The sequence below is a fragment of the Schistocerca gregaria genome, chromosome 2, assembly GCF_023897955.1.
Source record: "Schistocerca gregaria isolate iqSchGreg1 chromosome 2, iqSchGreg1.2, whole genome shotgun sequence".
NCBI lineage: Eukaryota > Metazoa > Arthropoda > Insecta > Orthoptera > Acrididae > Schistocerca > Schistocerca gregaria.
Genome location: NC_064921.1, coordinates 583,358,645 through 583,379,488, shown reverse-complemented (window position 1 = coordinate 583,379,488; position 20,844 = coordinate 583,358,645). Strand labels below are relative to the sequence as shown.

Genomic DNA, 20,844 nt, shown 5'->3' with positions numbered 1-20,844 from the left:
AATTCAGCGTACGCTATAAGCATGGTTAAATGCCCATTATAGTACATACTATGGAGGCCATGTAAGGTAACAGGGGATAGTATGGAGCTCTTTCAAGTAGTTCGTAATTTAAATTTAAAGCACAGCAGCAGAGTTAATATGTTGGGCAAAACAGACCGGAAAATACTTGTTTTGTGTTTTGATGGGCATTGTAGTTCGGTTGCATAGTGTTTTGGTTTTCTTTTAATTGCAACGGATTAAAAAAGTGTGGTGATAAATGTGTAAAATTATATAATGTATTTAGATTTAAGTATTTAAATTTTATAAAACATTGTAAACGAATTGTGGCCATGTTTAGGGATTATTTTGACTAATGTATTGTCACGTGACCCGACTCTGGACTGTGGATGTGAGCGGGAAAATTGGGTCTTTTGTCGTTGGTCCGTTGTGGTGGTTAAGTTGAGAACGGCAAAGTGCCGCGAGATGCGGGACAAACAGTGAACGAATTGCACCGATTATTATTTGTACAGATCGGATTTATTTGTGAATTTAAAAAATGCATGGCCACAAAGTTAGTTTCTTTTGAATAAATAAGTTTCAATCTGCTGTTCAAAAGTTAGGCAATATGTAACTCAATAGTAGGGGCGCAAATGCAACCGTTTACTACCAACCCCCTTCGCAGATGAGCCACTTGAAAAATTGGTAGTGAACGAGCCCGAGTTCAGTTACAGGCGAATACATAAACAAATTAAAGTTGCTCGTTTGTGTCTGAATGAACAAAACTCCAATATATACGAAGAAAAGTAAACTGTGTCTTTGACAATGGGTACTACTGGTTTCTCATAAATCCGCGTGAGTGGGCACATTCCGGGCGAGCCGGTGGCGGCCGCTCGAATGAACGGACTGCGTCGGCACGCTGAGGGTCCCGCGAGCACTAGTGTCGCCCGGGCAACAAGGGCCGGCAAATGTGTGAGAGGGGGCGAGGGGGAGGGGGCGTGGTGGGGAGTGAGAAGGGGTGGAGGGGAGGGGGTATGCGGCTATCGAGTAAACGTGGAGGGCGCGCGCCAGTCGACCAGCAGCAGCGCCACGGCGCGCGTTTCGTTCCGCTGCCTCGTGCGATGAGTGATTGCCGACGCCGCGAAACCCCGCAAATCGCTGCCGCGCGCCAGGCGAGCCATCCCACCGGAAAGGCACGGGCATTGCTGTGTCGCCGGAGAAACGCGGCGCTATTGATCTGAAGTCGGCGGACTATGTCACCGTGCAGATAGCAACCGCCTACTTTTCTCACGGTAGGTAAGCGAAACTAGCTGTAGCACTTGACGCGCGGCTAAGGCGTGACATCTTCTAGTCATCTGTCTATTGCATCTATTAGTTCCGTGCTACGGCCATCACGTAGACAGCTTTGTGTTTACATTCTCAGTCAAAACTAGGAGGCCACGTCAGTCCGGAATCAGGTCGTTGTTAAGCACGGCTGGAACGGGTGATTGCAGCGCTGTCTATCCTCCACACACTTTTTTTTTACTGTGCGCACAATCGGCTAGCTTCCTGTAGGTCCGACCCACATCGCCATAACTTCCGCTTTTGCACGTGACGCAACATTTGTTCCGCGTAAAACGCACACCTTTCACTAAGCCAGTATAAACATCTGTCTGCATATATTTTGAAAATTTTTTTCACATATTTTGCATCAGGAAAATGAAATGATACCTATCCACCGAACCCTCCTGCACGACATACATTACCACTGCCACAAACAATTATCGTAATAAGTACATCGCGACTTTGAAAAGTAAGTCACACATTATTATGGCTCGCCGTGTAACTCTCGTTGAATTCTACAACACACTTCAAAGTGACACGGAAACGTGACGCTATTTTTCAACACAGGCGACAGCGTCTGTAAACGATGGTCGGAACGTCTTACCTAGCGTCCAGTTCCTCTACGACAGAAATTCGCACCTTGAACATGGAACCATTCCATACCTGCTGTATGAACGCTCTCGTCGTTGGAAAAATCTCTTCTACACCCGCCTCCACCCTCCCAGATGTTCTTTCAGCTCGTCAAAAGTAACGCCCGGACACTGTCGCCTGTGGTCAATGTCGATGACCTTCCTTCCCAAGCAACACCACCCACGTCTGTGGGACGATGGTCAAAGTGTCGGCGCCATTTCACTACGGCTGGACGCGACATTGCATTTGGTCAAATATACCGACTGAATCTGTGTGAATTTGGACTGTCAGCGTACAAGAATCGTACTGTCCCCCGTACTTCCAACGGAAACGCAGTTTCGCTCGCCGACTGTGATTCAACTGTCATTCGTGCCCCAGTAGCACATTCTTACGAGTGATCTGTATGCAATCTCTTTAGGTGACATTGCATTTCCCTACTATCCTCCCAATAAAATGAAGCCTGCTACCTGCTTTACCCACGACTGATGGAAAGCCACTCTACATCAACATCTACATCTATACTCTAGGAACCACTAGGAGGTGCATGGCAGAGGGTACGTCCCACTGTTCTGATTATTAGGACTTTTCCATTAACGCATGGAACCCAGGATAAATGATTGTTTAAATGCCTGCTGCAGTTAAACTGATCTTATCCTCGCGGTCCCTAGGGGAGCAATATTGAGGGAGTTGTAGTATATTCCTAGAGTCATCATTAAAAACTGTTCTTGAAACTTTGTCAGTGGATTTTTTTCTGGATGGTTTCCATCTATCTTCAGGAGTCTGTCAGTTCAATTATTTCAATATCTCAGTGACACTCTCGCGCGGGTCAAACAATTCTGTGATCATTCGTGCTGCCTTCCTCTAAACGCACAATATCCCCTGTCCGTCCGAGTTGATACTGGTACCATACACTTGGACAGCATTCTAGGATGGTCGTACGAGTAATTTGTAAGCAAAATTCTTTGGAGACTGATTGCATTTCCCTAGTACTCCACCAACAAACTGAAGTCTGCTACCTGATTTATCCACGACTGAGTCCAAGATATTGTCCCACTTCTTGTTCCCACTAAGTGCTACACCCAGATATTTGAACGATTTTACAGATTCCGACTGTGAATCGCTAACATTATATTCATAGGATATTGTGCGTTTTGTGTTTTTTATGAAGAACACAATTTTACATTTTTGAACGTCTAAAGCGACTTGCCAGTCATTGTACCACCACTTTGAAATCTTATCAAGGTCTGACTGAATATCTGTACTGCTTCATTCAGACTCCATGGTCTGCGAAAGGCCTGATTTTATTATTAATATTGTCCCGTAAGATCATTAATATACAACATGAACAGCAAGGGAGCCAACACGCTTCCCTGAGGTATACTCGAAGTTACTTCCACATCTGTCAATGACTTTCCATTCAAGATAACGTGCTGCGTCTTCCCTACCAAGAAATCCTCAATCCAGTTACGTATTTGACCTGGTACCCCATATGATCATACTTTTGATAATAAGCGTGGGTGTGGTACTGAGTCAAATACTTTTCGAAAATCGGGAAATACTGCATCTACCTCACTTCCTTGATCCATGGTCTGAGGATGCCATGAGAGGTAAGTGCGAGTCGGGTTTCACCATTCTCGTTGCGCAATGGGCTTAGCGTGGGATGACATGTGTAGCTTACACTCTGAAGTGCTACGTGGATTACGCTGTGCTAATTTACCCAAAGCTGGTGTGAAGATATCTTTTACTTTGCTTTACTCAGTGTTTAGAGACATCATTGGAAGTAACGCACAGGCTCATATACGGAGACGGGCTTATTTCATCAAGTTAAACAAATCTATCGAAACTTCGTGACGTGTATCACTGAATATGTACGCAAAAGTCACGTTACTAATCAACTAATATACAGATCCCAGTAATAAGTAAACTAAATGATTTTGGTCAGTGCATTTCTGAAACTCATGTCTTCAAAATCGTTAGAAGTAAACTGTATAAGACCGGTTCGATATCACATTTGTTATGTACTTGCTAAGCAGTAGTTGAAAGGAAGAAGATTAAGTCAAACTTCAGTTTTCTTTTACACGAAGCAGAGACAATTTATGAATTTTCGAAGAAATTTTACCTGTGTGATGACTTTTCGAAGAAATTTTATCTGTGTGATGTTACAGTATAGTGAATGGTTTCTGATTATCCATTCGCCATGTGTTACTCGCAAATTATCGAAATTCATCGAACTGTTTGCGTGTAATCGTCTGAATGACTTTTTCACTCTGCAGCGGAATGGTCGCTGTTTTGAAACTTCCTGTGTACCGAACCGAGACTTGAACCATAAGCCATGTCCTTAGTAGGCAATTCTCTCAGCGATTCAACTACAGTTGACTCTTTACAATTCGATGTTCAAGTGACCTCAGAAAAATTTCGAGTAATTGAGAGTTCTATATAACGGAACTCTAAATAATTAAGGTGGGATAATGAAACAGTCGAAAGAAGAGTATAGCATCCTCTATAAAAATAAAGTTAATATTCAGTACCGGAGATTCAGTAACATTGGTATTTTTTCACAAATAGAAGCAGAAAGTAAAATTAATGACTCAAATTTTGAAAACTTTGAAAAAGAAGAGGTCAAATCTTCTGTGAAATGATTTATCCAAAAGTAAGAAACGAAATAGATTAGAGAAATATTTGACAAATCTTTCTCTTGTACTCGAAACAAAGTACTGCAAATGAGGCAGGCGAAATACTTCTTTGATCAAGAGAAAGCATGGGAGTTTCAATTTATGCTGTAATGTGATATTTGTTTTATTGTTTTCAGACTGAAATAAATAATTCCACCATTTCTAAACCACTGAAATTTTTTATGCACAAAAGAGATGAGTCCTAGAGAGATGAATACTTGACACTTCATTTACTTAATTAGCAGCAGCTTTTCGTGAAATATTTCAGTTTTTCTTCAAATAATTTATTAAGTATTTCTGAATTTCTCTGATTACTTTCAAGCAAAGAAACCTTTCTCTGAAAATCTAGACCCCACGCTGGTCAGTTTGTTATCCTACTTTTCCAATACCCATTTTCGTTTAGTTATGAAAATTCGGACAGAAATAAATGTTGTAATTTCAAGGAGACTCGTATTAGCTCTACTCACACTTTTGACCAATAATATTTATGTTGAAATGTTGACCTGATTTAATCATTTTTGATTATTTTAACGTTTCAAACGAAAGAGTAACACAAATTTCCAAAAACGTGCAAGAAAAGTTCTTTCTCTGCAAAGATCTATGATCTTCTGCTCGAGTGGCCTGAAACGCGCTTGGTCAAGCGCATTTTCTGTAGTGACAAAAGCCAAAAATACATCGTCTGCTTATGTGCTAAAGACATACCCAGTGATAAATTTTTCTCGTTTATATCCACTGGTGTAATTGGCTTTGCTTTTTCTTTTGCTTCGTCATCGTCTTTGTTCTTGTCACCCCAGACAGGCGTGAAAGTCCTAGACAATTTATCCCCTTCCTGTTGTTGCATTTGTTTTATGTCTCGTTGATTAATCAGGATGTCTTGAAATGATTCGTAATCACTGTTCTATACATTATCGGTCATCGTTGCCAAAACTTCCGTTGGGCTTCTTACTATCTTCAGTGCTATCCGATATCATTGGCATAACTTCTTGGCGATAGAAAATTTTAAAATTCTGTGTTATTCCCACACCAAGCGCATGAAATTTTGAAATGGCGTCGACGGGGAAAATACGAAGTTTCACATTATCCATAGACGGTTGGTTATCGTGAGAAAAGCAGCTATCGAGGGAAAAAATGCAACGTTTTTCGATTATATTCTTTCATGTCTTTGTCTAGGCTGAACAACCACTTAATGAAAAATTCTGTTGTCATCCACGCCTTTCTATTGGACCAGCAACAGACAGGAAATGATCTGATACCCTTGAAACATTTAGGGTTTGCGGCTTTCGCTATGGAAAGAGGTTTTGCTTTCTGAAATCTGTCAGCGTAGTCTGTAAACAACAGCTTTACTCTTTTTACGGTTGCTTACCAAAATTGGTAAAAACAGAAGCCTTGTAGGATCACTTTGTTGCCGTCTGACCGTCTGTCTGCGTGTCCGACTGTTAGGAACCATTATCCTCAGAAATAGGTAGACGTGTCAAGTTGAAATTTGTCACATGCTATGGTGTATGGTCCCTCGGCAGTTTAAAATATTTAAGCTTCTAAGTCAATACAATCAAAAGATACAAACATTTATGTTACATATTTTGATAATCGCAAACTGAGTCATTAAAACCTACAGGGCACTTCCTGTTGACCTACGATCAAGAAAATTTGGAAGAAGCAAGATTTTACATTGCAAATAAAGTAAAAAATTCAGAAACTGTTAATTTGTAGCTCTATCACACGAAAAAATTGTCATTCGTTATCCGATTTCAAACTAAAAATTAAAATATTCTCGAAAATCTTGGTTTGCTAAAACCTTTATCTTGCTAGTATCAATGTCGATAACAGGCAAAAATCGTCGTAGTCTCGATTCCCGAGATAGATGAACTGTCTATCCACATAATTAAGTTTGAACGTCTAACAACGCTACCACAACAAAGGTAAAATTTTATTATGATTGTAGTGTTGCTCACGCTGCTAAATATTGCATTTTCGGGCAACAACAAAGTTACATTATGTGATAGGTGTCATTAGAGCACAGTTAATAAAGTCTTTTCATGAAATAATGGATAAACCAGGCACTCATCTTTTCGTGTTTCCCACGCTGGTCTCGTTGTGAACTCATGGCTCAATCGTCGAAAATCTTGGTAGTGATGATTCCAAGCTCGGATGCAAAAAGGCGTAGGTGTTAGTCTGCGATACTGAAAAGTTTTATAGATGTGTTTCATAAACCACTCTTGAAGATTAAACTTTTGCAAGTTAGCACAATGGTGATGTAAAAAAGTAATCAGCACTCCGAATTTAAGTTACGCTTCTTTTTTATTGCTTTTGCTGCAATATCACATAACACACAAAACATCTGTTCAAAATATAAAACATACTTGAAAATATCTTCCTCACTGTTAAAGTTCACATTTCATAAACTGACTACAATTTGCGTCTTTTCAACAAGACGACCAAGACTTGACTCTCTAATAATCAGAGTTACAAGTACGACAAAGATCATAGTGACGAAAGAAAGAATACACATAAGAATAATATCATTGCAACATAAACATATCGATGTATCAAAGTACCTCTACATTAATTAAATCAAACCTGAATGTTGTCTCAGAAATACGTTAACTACTTTACAGAAACACAGTAGAATAATGTTGGTATCGAGAGGTTGAGGTGAGGTGCCGTAATGGTTACGTAATTAAAGTACCATCAAAAACGGAACCTTCAGAGCGAGCGTCCTTTACTCGCTCCTTTTTTCTTTTTATTTTGTTGCTGTGGTATTTCTTATCAAAAATTTGTGTTCGGTTGAGACGACGCTTGGCAGGTATCTGTTGTCTGCTACAGCTCCTAAGCCATTTCAATATGCATTCTTCACCATGTGGGAAATAATTGTGCCGGGCCCAGTTACTACCGTCGTATGATTCATTTCAACAATACGATCTTTCCGCTCAGGAGGATCGCCGGTGTTAATAGCACAATCGGCTAGAGCCTTCACTAAATCCTTTTTTTCACTTCACACTCCACAGCGTCAATAATCTATTTTCTGCGAAAATCAAGCTGTACCTAGATTATGTAAATTGATCGAAAGTATTGGGACACCAATCACTGAACTTTAATATGGGGTGTCCCCACACTTCGCCTTTATGGTGGTTTGAACTCTGCTGGGAACACTTCCAGTGTGGTGTCTCAATGTCAGCAGACCATTCCTCTTCAAGCACAGAATCCAGAGAAGGTAGCAATGTTGGACGCTGGGGTCTGAAGCGAATTCGGCGTTATAACTCATTCCAGAAATGTCCATTTGGTTCAGATCGCGACTCCGGGCAGATCATTCCATTTGAGAAATGTTAGTGTCCAAAAAGCATTGTCTCAGAGATGTTGCTTTATGAGAGGGTGCACTGTCATGCTTGTCCAAACACCAACTCTGAACTGTTGCTCTGATGTACCTGAACACAATGCTGTAAAATGTGTTCATGTACTTCCACATTTAGCGTTGTCTTGAGGAGATGTTTACTATCTTTGGCCCGAAAAAAGCATGTTCTTTGAGAATTTTTTCTCGAGGGGAGTTATAGATATCAATGTCAAATTTGGGCAAAATGTTTATTGATATTTCCTCTACAAACTGGAATTTTTTCGACCGGAAACGTCTAAGAGCAAAGGGGGAAATGCCGTCGAAACGAAACAAATTTTCGATGTAGACCTCCACGCGCGGTATGTCACAGGTCAGCCGGCTCGTCTGAAATCCAAACTGAGTTGACGGTAGCGAAGTACGAGTACATAAGATTCTATAGGAGTTTTACCTCGCTTAAGTTATTTGGACCATAGGAAACAAAATGGCGGCCATTTGAAAAAATAGGGTTTATTCATCGATTTTTCGACTTCGTTGGCCAAGTAAAAATATTTATAGTTGATGGATCGGAATAAAAGTGGTACAACTCCTAGACAATTTAGTTAGTTTTGTCGGGAACAAAGAAGCATGCCAATTGGTCAGTAGATTTGAAGTTATCACACTGCGCGATAAAAAAATCGTCATTTCGAGAAAAACGCGTTTGATGTTTTGACTACATATAAATGCAATATTATGCAACATACGTTCAGTCTGATATTCCGGGTCCATAAGCTAGTCCTTCCTCTTCCTCATAGAGGGCGTTCTGCTCGATCTGGGCCATCCTGCGCTGCCCTAGAGCCGCTCGTACGGCTGGTGACAGGCGGTTTTCGGCCGCTTGCATCCGGTGGTCGTCCAAATCCTTGGCAACTACATCGAATAGAATCCCAGGGTGACGTCCATCGTTGTCATGGTCTTCAGAATTGCCGAATAGCCTTCGTTGGAGCTGCTCACTGCCAGGAAAGTCGCAATCTCCACAGTCTTCGCACCAGAATGCAAATGCTTGGGAGCTAACTTCCAAACACACGCGTTCAAACCTTCATTTGAATTTTGTGTTTCCTCCCAAGAACGGGTACAATAACTCGTCCTCCGAAAGAAAAAAACTGGTGTGTGAAAAAGGCCGATTTCAGGGACGTGCATTTTTTTGTTCAATCGCGAATAACAAACATTTCCGTTCCGTATTCGGAGAAAAACGCTTCCGGGGTGGATTCTAAACACTTTTATGGATCCAAAATCGCAATTTAAAAAAATCAATTTTTGGAACCAAAAGATACACTCCTGGAAATTGAAATAAGAACACCGTGAATTCATTGGCCCAGGAAGGGGAAACTTTATTGGCACATCCCTGCGGTCAGATACATCACATGATCACACTGACAGAACCACAGGCACATAGACACAGGCAACAGAGCATGCACAATGTCGGCACTAGTACAGTGTATATCCACCTTTCGCAGCAATGCAGGCTGCTATTCTCCCATGGAGACGATGGTAGAGATGCTGGATGTAGTCCTGTGGAACGGCTTGCCATGCCATTTCCACCTGGCGCCTCAGTTGGACCAGCGTTCGTGCTGGACGTGCAGACCGCGTGAGACGACGCTTCATCCAGTCCCAAACATGCTCAATGGGGGACAGATCCGGAGATCTTGCTGGCCAGGATAGTTGACTTACACCTCCTAGAGCACGTTGGGTGGCACGGGATACATGCGGACGTGCATTGTCCTGTTGGAACAGCAAGTTCCCTTGCCGGTCTAGGAATGGTAGAACGATGGGTTCGATGACGGTTTGGATGTACCGTGCACTATTCAGTGTCCCCTCGACGATCACCAGAGGTGTACGGCCAGTGTAGGAGATCGCTCCCCACACCATGATGCCGGGTGTTGGCCCTGTGTGCCTCGGTCGTATGCAGTCATGATTTTGGCGCTCACCTGCACGGAGCCAAACACGCATACGACCATCATTGGCACCAAGGCAGAAGCGACTCTCATCGCTGAAGACGACACGTCTCCATTCGTCCCTCCATTCACGCCTGTCGCGACACCACTGGAGGCGGGCTGCACGATGTTGGGGCGTGAGCGGAAGACGGCCTAACGATGTGCGGGACTGTAGTCCAGCTTCATGGAGACGGTTGCGAATGGTCCTCGCCGATACCCCAGGAGCAACAGTGTCCGTAACTTGCTGGGAAGTGGCGGTGCGGTCCCCTACGGCACTGCGTAGGATCCTACGGTCTTGGCGTGCATCCGTGCGTCGCTGCGGTCCGGTTCCAGGTCGACGGGCACGTGCACCTTCCGCCGACCACTGGCGACAACATCGATGTACTGTGGAGACCTCACGCCCCACGTGTTGAGCAATTCGGCGGCACGTCCACCCGGCCTCCCGCATGCCCACTATACGCCCTCGCTCAAAGTCCGTCAACTGCACATACGGTTCACGTCCACGCTGTCGCGGCATGCTACCAGTGTTAAAAGACTGTGATGGAGCTCCGTATGCCACGGCAAACTGGCTGACACTGACGGCGGCGGTGCACAAATGCTGCGCAGCTAGCGCCATTCGACGGCCAACACCGCGGTTCCTGGTGTGTCCGCTGTGCCGTGCGTGTGATCATTGCTTGTACAGCCCTCTCGCAGTGTCCGGAGCAAGTATGGTGGGTCTGACACACCGGTGTCAATGTGTTCTTTTTTCCATTTCCAGGAGTGTAGTAAACCTCCCCTTAAGTGCTGTAAGGGAATCACGCCACCACCACGAGAAACACCATCATACAGAAACGCAATTTCCTCTGTACTTCACTAACGCCACTACATATAGCCTACAAGATGACAGGTAACGTCCCTCCTAGGCATTTGCCAAACCTAAACCTGCCTGTCAGCCTGACAAAGAGTATAGCTTGATTCATCTCTCCAGATCACTCGCTTCCAGTCGTCCTCTTGTCTGGTGGCGCTGTTCTTACACCTCCACAAGCACCGTGTAGCGCTCACGACATTAATGTGTAGTTTATGAGGAGCGGCTCAACCATTGTACCCCATTCTTCTTAACTCCGTAGGCAAAGTCATTGTGCTAGCTGGACTGCTGGTAGCACTTTGAAACTCAAGATTGATTTCTTCAGATTTTTTTTTTTTTTTTTTTTTTTTTTTTTTTTTTTTTTTTTTTTTTTTTTTTTTTTTTTACAACCACACTCTGCAGTGCTCGAGATCCCTGTTCGTCTGTGGGCCTACATGAGGTTCGCCTGGTGTTGGTTTAACTGCGACCTCATTCGTGTTTCCGCTTCACAGTCACGCAACCAACAGTCTAATTGGGCGACTATAGGAGGGTTGAAATGTCCCTGATCGATTTGTTACTTAGTTGACATCAAACGACTAGTCTGCGTTTCTTGAGCCATTCAGACCAATCCATCGACCCATTCTGCTGTTGCTGGTTCTCTACTGAAAACTTCCCTTTCTTCCACCCGGAAGGGGCAGAGTGGGCTGCTTGAGGCCTCGCAGTTTGCTCTTGAAACGTCCCCTTAGAAAAATTATGAGTTACTGTCGTGGTAAACTTCTATGTTATTTGATACAAAGACAGCTGACAAGGGGAAGGCCTCAGTTACGAACAACCGATTCGGCTCAAATTCGGCAGGTCGCTTGTGTACAACCTAAAACGAAGGAATCTAAGATATTTTGGGTCAACACCCCCGCGGTTTTTGAGAAAATCACCCCTAAAAGTTATGACGAGCAATCGACTCAAAATTGGCGGGATCGATAGATGATTACAAATAGAGCATTTTTCATCATCAGGTATGGGGTCCGAAAACGCATACTTTTCCAGAAATCGAGGTAAGAAACTTTTACAGCTACCGCTTCTGTACCCACATGGTAAACATTTCTCGCTCACAGCACCGATAACGCCGGCATGGTAACTCAGCGTGTTCGGTCAGATGGTTAGCAGCCCTCTGTAATAAAAAAAATCTGAGTTAATGGATCAACGACCAACTGAAACGGGTGTCTTGCGACGTCCGCCCCGTGCAGACACAACGAACAAAAACGAACAAAATGAGATTAAAAAAAATTGCGCAACGGCCAAGGTATCTGGCTGGGAATCGGGGAACCCGGGTTCGAATCTCGAAGAAACCCAGCAGATGTTCTTCTTTTTGTTTGTATTTTTCCATATCTCAGTTGACAGGGATAGGAGGGTTAATAACGCAAATAAATCAATAAAATAGGCAAATAAATTTCTCAAACCTCTTGGGATAGTAAACAACTAAAATGTTACTCCAGGTCACTTTACAATGGCTCTTCCAGTCACTGTTACGTTTCCTCACTTTTCTTCGAACAACTAGATGGATTGTACTTGTCATATAAACATTCGAAACAAATATACTCACGGCACCAAGAACATCTAATGAATGCAATCTTTCGACAGCTACACTGTTCCTTCCGAGGAGTCGGCGGAAAACAAACTTGGTTTACATTTAAAAATGTCTTTTTCGGGAATTAATTTTGATGCTTACCACGTATACCATATAATTTCTTGAAAAATAGGTGCTGAAAGTTGGTTATGAATTATGCTGTGAATAGTTACTGTATCCGTGCGGTTGTGCAATTCCCGCTGGGTTTCCAGCGGCACACTGCAATTCTGAAGCCTAGAAATAAAGTTTTTAACCTGGCGATAGAAATAAACATCACACGCCTGGCACACAGGTGTGTAGTTTGGCGGTGTACACGTCGGCTGACCTTCGCCATCTATAACCATTGTGTCATATATTGTAGTATTAATTTGTCCACTCGAGGAATCCAGTATTAGACAAAACTTGTTCTCAGAAACGTATGGTTTTAAAACATTTTCAAGAAATGCTCTGTAAATCGCATTCATTAGTTTCCCGGGTTTGCAGCAGGTAATGTAAACATTTTTCAACTAGTCGGTTAAACGATTGACCTCTTCTATAATCCAAGGACCAAATGTAACATTAGTTGTTGCAAACACAGGAAAACCTTAGGCAACACTTTTCCAGAGGCTGTGATGGCATATTGCGCCGTGTACGAATGTGTTAATTTGTTTTTACTACCTACAGGGACAAGGGTTCGTTTTTCTCCCTTATGCGATAACGTGCGTCGAATGTTCACCCGATACTCGCATACTGTTTGATCGGTGTTGGGCGGCCTATGTGGCCGTGCGGTTCTAGGCGCTTCAGTCTGGAACCGCGTGACCGCTACGGTCGCAGGTTCGAACCCTGCTCGGGCATGGATGTGTGTGATGTCCTTAGATGACCACAGATGTTAAGTCCCATAGTGCTCAGAGCCATTTGAACCATTATTTTTATCGGTGTCGATCATGTAATCACGATTACATGCTGAAAAGAGCCGCCACTTTCTGTGTATCTTCTATATTTTGTACCTCCTTATGAGAGACTTATTTAGTGACGTGCCGTTGACGAATTTTATACTCCGATTTGAAATTTCTTGCCCAAGATAATGATGCAGCAAACGTAAAATCCTTGCTGGCCGTATATTGAAGCGCTGCACCTGCAGCCCACTCCTGAAGTATTCTCGTTGTTACATTCTCGTTACGACAACGAGATTCGACAAATCGGTCGTATGTCCACTTATTTATCGCCTGGTATTTGTCGTATCTTGTCCCTCCTTTAACGATATCACTTTCCCACAATTTAAAGTCCTTCTTCCTTTTCAGGGTTATTGTTGCTCCATTCTTTTGCAGTGTTTGTTAGTTCCAAGTTGGATGATTCCTGGCTAGCTCTACCGCCTTTATTTTTACTTCAAGGGCTATAGCGCCGTAGTTCAATCTTTTAGTAACCGGTTCGTCATACTCATCGGCAACAGTTGAAGCACATATTCCTAGTGACGTGGAGATTTCCAAAGTGTTATGACCATTTTGGGATTCACTAGTCGCGATATCTTCCATTGAATCACTTTCTGCTTCGTCTTCATGGTATAGTACTTCAGTATCAACAAAAGTAATTTCGTTCTTCAGCTCCAAAAATCGCTCGACGATAGCCGCTCCTATCAATCTGGAACGCCGAGAAACAGAACTGCCTACTTCCGGTAGTGAACTGATAATGCCCCAACTATATATTACAGCACTAGTCGAAGGGTGTACGTCCTCCATTATTCAGTTCATGAACCTGAAAGATATGACACAACAAACAATAACTAGTTACTACGGCATAAACATACGAGCTAATTACTATAAACTACATACAGTACTCGTCATATGTTACTTACGGAAGAACACTGTATTTATTCACAAAACGTATTTCATTCGGCGCATTAACGATGGAAAAATAACTACATGTATCCTCGAGGTTCACGGTGGTCTAATGACGGAATACAGCTCTTTCCTATAGACTATTATATTGCTCGTGCTGGACACCTCCACTCTTCCAGGTTCACAACTATGATATGACCAAGAGCCACCCGGTACAACATAACTTTCCCAGCGTGCATTCTTTCCCGTGCCTCGCAGTAAACAAGCGTCGCGCGTTTCGCTATCTGTGATCCCTCGTGAGGAATTCGCAGCACTCTTACTCGGAGTTGTTTTCATTTGACAAGGCTTAAAAGTTTAATACTTTACTAACTCATGGCGTTTGGTAAATTAGTTTGCCTACCTTATTATTATCATTCCTTATTGATTTACTTACCTTATTAACCCTCGTATCCTTATCAATTGAGAGATGGAAAAATACAAACGACAAGAATAACATCCGTTAGGTTTCCTCGAGAGTCGAACACGGGTTTTCCGATCCCAGCCAGTTACCTCAGCCGTTGCGCTATTTTTCTCATTTTGTTCGTTTTAGTTCGTTGCATCTGCTCGGGGTCGACTTCGAAATACACCCGGTTAAGTTCGTCGTTGATCGATTACCTCAGTTTTTTTTATTTTTTTTATTACAGAGGGCAGCTAACCCTCTGACCGAACACGCTGAGCTACAATTCCGGCGTGAAAAGCGTTTACCATGTGTGTACAGAAGGGCAGTTGTAAAAGTTTCTTTCCTCGATTTCTGGAAAAGTTTGCGTTTGCGGACCCCATAGCTGATGATGAAAATGCTCTGTTTAGTATTATGTATCGATCGTTCCAATTTTGAGTCGAACCTTTAGGAGTGATTTTATCAAAATTGCGGGGGTGTTGGCACAAAATATCTTAGAGTCCTTCGTTTTAGATTGTGCACAAGCGACCTGCCAAATTTGAGCCGAATCGGTTGGCCATGTCTGAGACCTTTCCCTTGTGGGTAAAACTGAACGTACTCAGACATTTCTCTCTTTACTTATTCTGATCATCACTAAACTGACACACAAATTTTTTTTTAGCGCAACGCAATCTGTCTTTCAATAATCCCTACAAAAGAATGGCCCTGACTAACAATAACCAATACCTTTCATGAGTCACTCACCCCACAAAAATCTTCGTTACTCAAACTACTGCAACACAGCGAGCGCCAATACTGCCAGCTACATAAATATTCTAACTACTGGTTCAAATGGCTCTGAGCACTATGGAACTTAACTTCTGAGGTCATCAGTCCCCCAGAACTTAGAACTACTTAAACCTAACTAACCTAAGGACATCACACACATCCATGCCCGAGGCAGGATTCGAACCTGCGACCGTAGCAGTCGCGCGGTTCCAGACTGTAGCGCCTAGAACCGCTCGGCCACTCCGTCCGGCTATTCGAACTACTGAAGACACTAACTACTGATAGACATAGTTAGCAAATGAAAGATTTTCATAGAGAACAAACAATGTATTTACCTTAACAGCGATCAAAAGTCCATACATATCCAATTAAACAAATTTTCTTTTTCTGACGGACACACATCCAGATCGTCCGCTCAAAACTCTGGCATCTCTCTCACCACATCCACCACTGCTGGCGGCTCACCTGCAACTGCACAACGCTACGCGCTGTTCACATCCAACTGCCCAACACTACAATAGCGAATATTCCAACAATGAGCCCAACCAGCCACAGACTTCACACAGTACAGCCAGTGATTTTCGCACAGAGCGCTACGTGGCGTTACCAACATAAAAACCTAAACACCCCACTTACACTCTTTTCAGTCAACTGGTGAACGGGGTACACATTTATATCTTAAGTATGTTGTGTTTCTTGCATAGGTACATGGATTTCTAGTTCGGATTTTTTTTTCTCGACCATTTCAGGACGATTAGGGTATGGGTCGATTAATTTACCCATTGTTAATAAGGACGGATTTGGGTTCAACTTCGACATTCGCCTTACGGCCAAGGGAAACCTCCAAAACCGATGTCTGGAGTCCCTGATATTTAACACATGAATTGCTGTCTTCTTCCCCAGTGTGCGCGTCTCGCCTTGAGACTTTTCTCATACTGATTTCTTGGCGCGATGGTCGTCAGTCTCTTTCCATAGGTGACTTCGTCGGTTTGCACGCGTCGGTTGATCATCTCCGGACGCTGCATGCGCGTCTCCTTTTATTCAGGCGGGTCCGAGTCTGGTGACATCTAGTGGTCATTTCCGTATTGCCGTGCGGTTCTAGGCGCTGCAGTCTGAACAGCGAGACCGCTACGGTCGCAGATTCGAATCCTGCCTCGAGCGTGGATGTGTGTGATGTCCTTAGGTTAGTTAGGTGTAACTAGTTCTAAGTTCTAGGGGACTAATGACCTCAGACGTTGAGTCCCATAGTGCTCAGAGCCATTTGAACCATTTGAATTTCCGTATTACGTAGGGGTGTTCGGGTACTTTTGACCAGGTGCTAAATGCTTCACAACTGATTTGTATGCTGAGGAAACAAAGGAATGGCACTAAGAGTTAAATGACTAAACAACTCGAATTGCAATGTTAGATAACCGCTAACTTAGCATTGTAGAGAGATTGCGGGTGTTCTGTCAAAGAAGTCGCTTCGGTTAATCAAGTGTACGCAAACACATTGGGTTTCTTCGTCTTATCGAGATATGTTCAAGGTGCCAGATAACTAGTTCGATTTATCGAAGGATTCGATTTTTCGATGTTGTAGTTAAGAAGAGTCAGCTGCCTAGAGGCATGACTCACGATCCGGCTTCAAATGTTTACTGCCACCAGTACCTGGCGCCTGCATACCTTGGGGGACTAGCACTCACAGAAGATAGGTCATTGTAGAGAAATGGAGCAGCCATAGCGTAGAGGATTGTTTCCATTTTCGGAATGAATTTTTCACTTTGCAGTGGTATGTGTGTTTTTTTGAAAGTGTTGCCTGTAAGTGCGGTTCGTGAGTCGTGGCTGGATAGCTCATTCGTTAAGAACATTGCCTGGCAATGCACGATTCCGGATTCGAGTCTGGATCCTGTATACAGTTTTAATTTGCGGGTATCAAAACATAATCTGTTCACTTCAGCTTAAGTGACTTCCCTGTAAGTGAAGATAATAAGGAATGGGAATGTATCCCTGTAAACGAGTACTTTTGATGAGTATCTTGTACTACAGGAAATGACACGCTATAATATTTAGGCTCTTTCAGCTGTTACCGGATGAATGTGAATTCATCAAAGAAGTCACGGCTTCAGAACGTTCTTCACTGAAGCCTGAGGCGAGGACATAGTGACAAGTTTACGAGAGCATTCACATAGGATTCCATGACACTAACCACAATAATCGTTACTTCGTTTCAGGAAACAGTAATACCAATCGACAAGTGTCACATTAATTCTGTAATGAGGGAACTAATGGCTAATTTAGGTCTAATAACATCTCCTGCTAAGAAAAGAAATATATCTTTTGACTTTCATGAGAATTCTTGGAAGACATTAAAGATACCCCGAGGAAGTCTTCTACGTTTTTACAGCGTAAAGTTGAAGATTATTTGTTTCTGATCCCAGAGAGAAACCGTAGACCTGTTCATGAAAGGCTTATGTATACATGAATTCAGAACAGAAAATGGTTTCTTTTATGGAGAGTGATAATATATTTTTCTTTTCTTAACGAGACTGTGGGATAACCGTGACAGTGGCATGTAAGTAAGTGGAACGTGAGCTGTCCCGAAATCATGAATGTTAGAGCACCAAAATACTTTCGCACGCTTCTCCTCACTAGGAAATATGTTATTCACCTTCAGTATCGATACCGTATCACATGCTGGCTGACGGTCTTGTGCTCCCTACCGTGTGCTGTGAAAACATGATTTTCTGATGTTCTCAATTTGCGTCATAAAAATGCTGAGAAACATAAATTCGAAAATGTTTGAAGATTGTGCGAAAACTTGCTTACAAAGTTTTAGGAACAAGGTTCAAGTGAGGAATCGAGGAATATACTACAAGCCCTCACGTAGAGAGCGCAAGGACAAGATTAATTATCTCTCCCACCCAGGCCTTTAATCATTCATTCTTCCCACGCTCAATACTCAACTGCAACGGGAAAAGTCTCTAACAACTTATACAGTAGCAATATCCCATGCCATGCACTTCACAGTGGTTTGTAGAATATTGATGTAGATGTAGGCCTCCGGAATGTGTGCTAATGGCCTGTACTAAATTACAAATCACTCTTAAGGGAGCTATCGAGTGATGGAATTAGGCGCTGTAAATGGTGATCCGTCGGTCAGATAGGGACGTTGGTGGCTACCAAGGTTATTGAAGAAGATAAAAATACTAGCACGGGTGATACGTTTCATTAAAAATGGTAAATAACTTTACTGCAAAGACAAAAATTAATGAAACTTCCTGGCAGATTAAAACTGTGTGCCGGACCGGGACTCGAATCTGGGTCCTTTCCATTTCGCTGGCATTAACATCTTGCTCAAAACTTACCAAAAATCAAGATACCATTTTTTTAATGTCACAGAAAATCTATTTGGCTTCAGCTCTACACAATACTAATTTTGAACGAAGATTATCTTACTCCCCACCCTCAAAACAATTTTTGGGATTACGAAACAAAAAAAAGTCATACGGAGCCAATTAGGGGAACGTGGCGGGAGTGGATGTGTACCGAATTGCAGTGGACGACGTTTGACAGGGCGCATTGTCCTGCGGCAGGACCCAATTTTTGCGCTCTAATCTTGGTTGCTTCCTCTCTCTCTCACAATACAAACACTCCAACAATGTTCGTTGTAAAAGGCAATTTCTGGTATGTGGTTTCCAGATAGTCAGTCACGATGACATATTGAATTTCGAAAACAGCCACCATCACTTTTCCCACCTACGAAAGTGCAGTTTGCTCTCTGGCATTTAATGGTGTATTCAGGTTTCGCTCCGCCTACAAGTCATAAGACTACCAAACATTCTTCAGAATCAACTTAAACACTAATTAGAAGCGTCCCTCCTTGCGCGTTCTTCGTGGCGCCCACCATGAAGTCACTACAGGCAATGCAGAGTTTTTTTCACAATTTCAACTCATTAGTCCGGTAACGATAGATCTTCAGTGCTGGTGCACAGTCCTGATCGACATCTCTCATCACAGTTTACGCCTGGACCGGAGCCCTCTGTTCTACTTTGTCTTGTACGATGTTAGTTTACAGGTATATCCTTAAGAGACACTGTCTTGAAACTTCCGTCCCAGAGAGTCCAGTAATATAAGATCTCGATTGCTGGTCCAGAGTTCCAGGAAATACTCCTGATCCAAATTTGTACCTGGACTGCAGTCCTCTGCTTTGAATAGAAATGTTTTTCTTTGCACGATACTAGTTCATTTCCAATATTTCTAAACGTATAGCACAGGTCACTTCAAAAAGCTTCCAACAATCCATCGCATTGCATCTATTCGAGTGTTTGAAGTCTGGGCCCTGAGCCCCACTTGAATAATGTTTTCACTCATATATATATATATATATATATATATATATATATATATATATATATATATATATATATATATATATATAATGCTGTGTTCCGTATTTTCGTTATCATTTGCGGAAGATTGTCTCGGGACAATACGCTAAATCCACGGTTTTCCTACCCCTATCCACAATATGGCGCTATGGCCGTGCGTGCAGATGGTCATAGATGGGACGGTTGCGACTTGGCAGACAGTGTTTGACGCAACTTTCACCTCCTGTCATAAATCGTGAAGGAATCTTGGTGATGGCGCAAACCTAAACAGACGCATCCCCGGAATATTCTGATTATTCTACTCGTTCCGACATATTCGAGTAGCACCAACTGGTAAACCGGTAGTGCGAAGGTGATGCATTTCCTCTCCATTTTGATCCCAATAAAAGATATTTAAACTCTCACTAAATCACGAAACACAGTGTGTAAACTAATTAATTACAACACTTATAATAAAACTTTTAATCATTATTTTCTTTCCTAAAACGGCCATGGATTGTAGCTCTACGACATTTTCTAGAGAGCGCTGAAATTGGATAATTAATAATTATTTTTTAAATGTAACATGCTAAGATTTATTCCGAACTAAATAGAATAAAATAATTTCTCCTAGCCCCATAAAGGTTCCTAACTCCAGACAAGTAGTCCTCAAAATTTGGGACTATGAATTTTTGATAGCTGTGAAAACTCTTGCAAGATTTATAATGAAAAATGTGAGGCGCATGCAGTACGTAATTGATGCAAGTATAATTCACCTCCTTAATATTATGTTACATCCGCCCCTGTGTTTCGCTACAAATCTTACAAATTTTATCATAGCTATTAAAACTTCAGAATCACAAATTTTCAGGATTGTCCCTTGGGATAAGCAACCTGTGTGAGAAATTATTTTATCCTTTTTAGTCCAATTTAAAAACATGGAAAATTAAAAATTTATTTTTATTTAAATAATTAGTTTCTGCTGTTTAGTCTTGTATATATGAAATCCTCCATTGGATTATAAAGCTATCGATGAGATTATAAGAGAGACACTTGTTAAATCTCAAGTTTATATCAGTGTCTTTTCACCTGATAATAAGTGAAACAGAACAGTGCTACACCTACTTACTATTAATC

The 20,844-nt window shown here is 42.3% G+C and overlaps 1 protein-coding gene across 2 annotated transcripts in view; it reads left to right on the top strand.

Moving 5' to 3' along the window:
- Positions 1-1,025: 1,025 nt before the first annotated feature.
- LOC126333672 (uncharacterized protein KIAA0513) overlaps positions 1,026-20,844 on the top strand; it is a 285,554-nt gene continuing 265,735 nt past the window's right edge. Inside the window, exon 1 of one of the 2 annotated variants that reach the window (XM_049996755.1) lies at positions 1,026-1,268. The gene's annotated coding sequence lies outside the window, so the exon portion shown is untranslated. Of the gene's footprint in view, positions 1,289-20,844 lie in introns of both variants that reach the window. The other variant, XM_049996756.1, reaches the window with a different exon arrangement.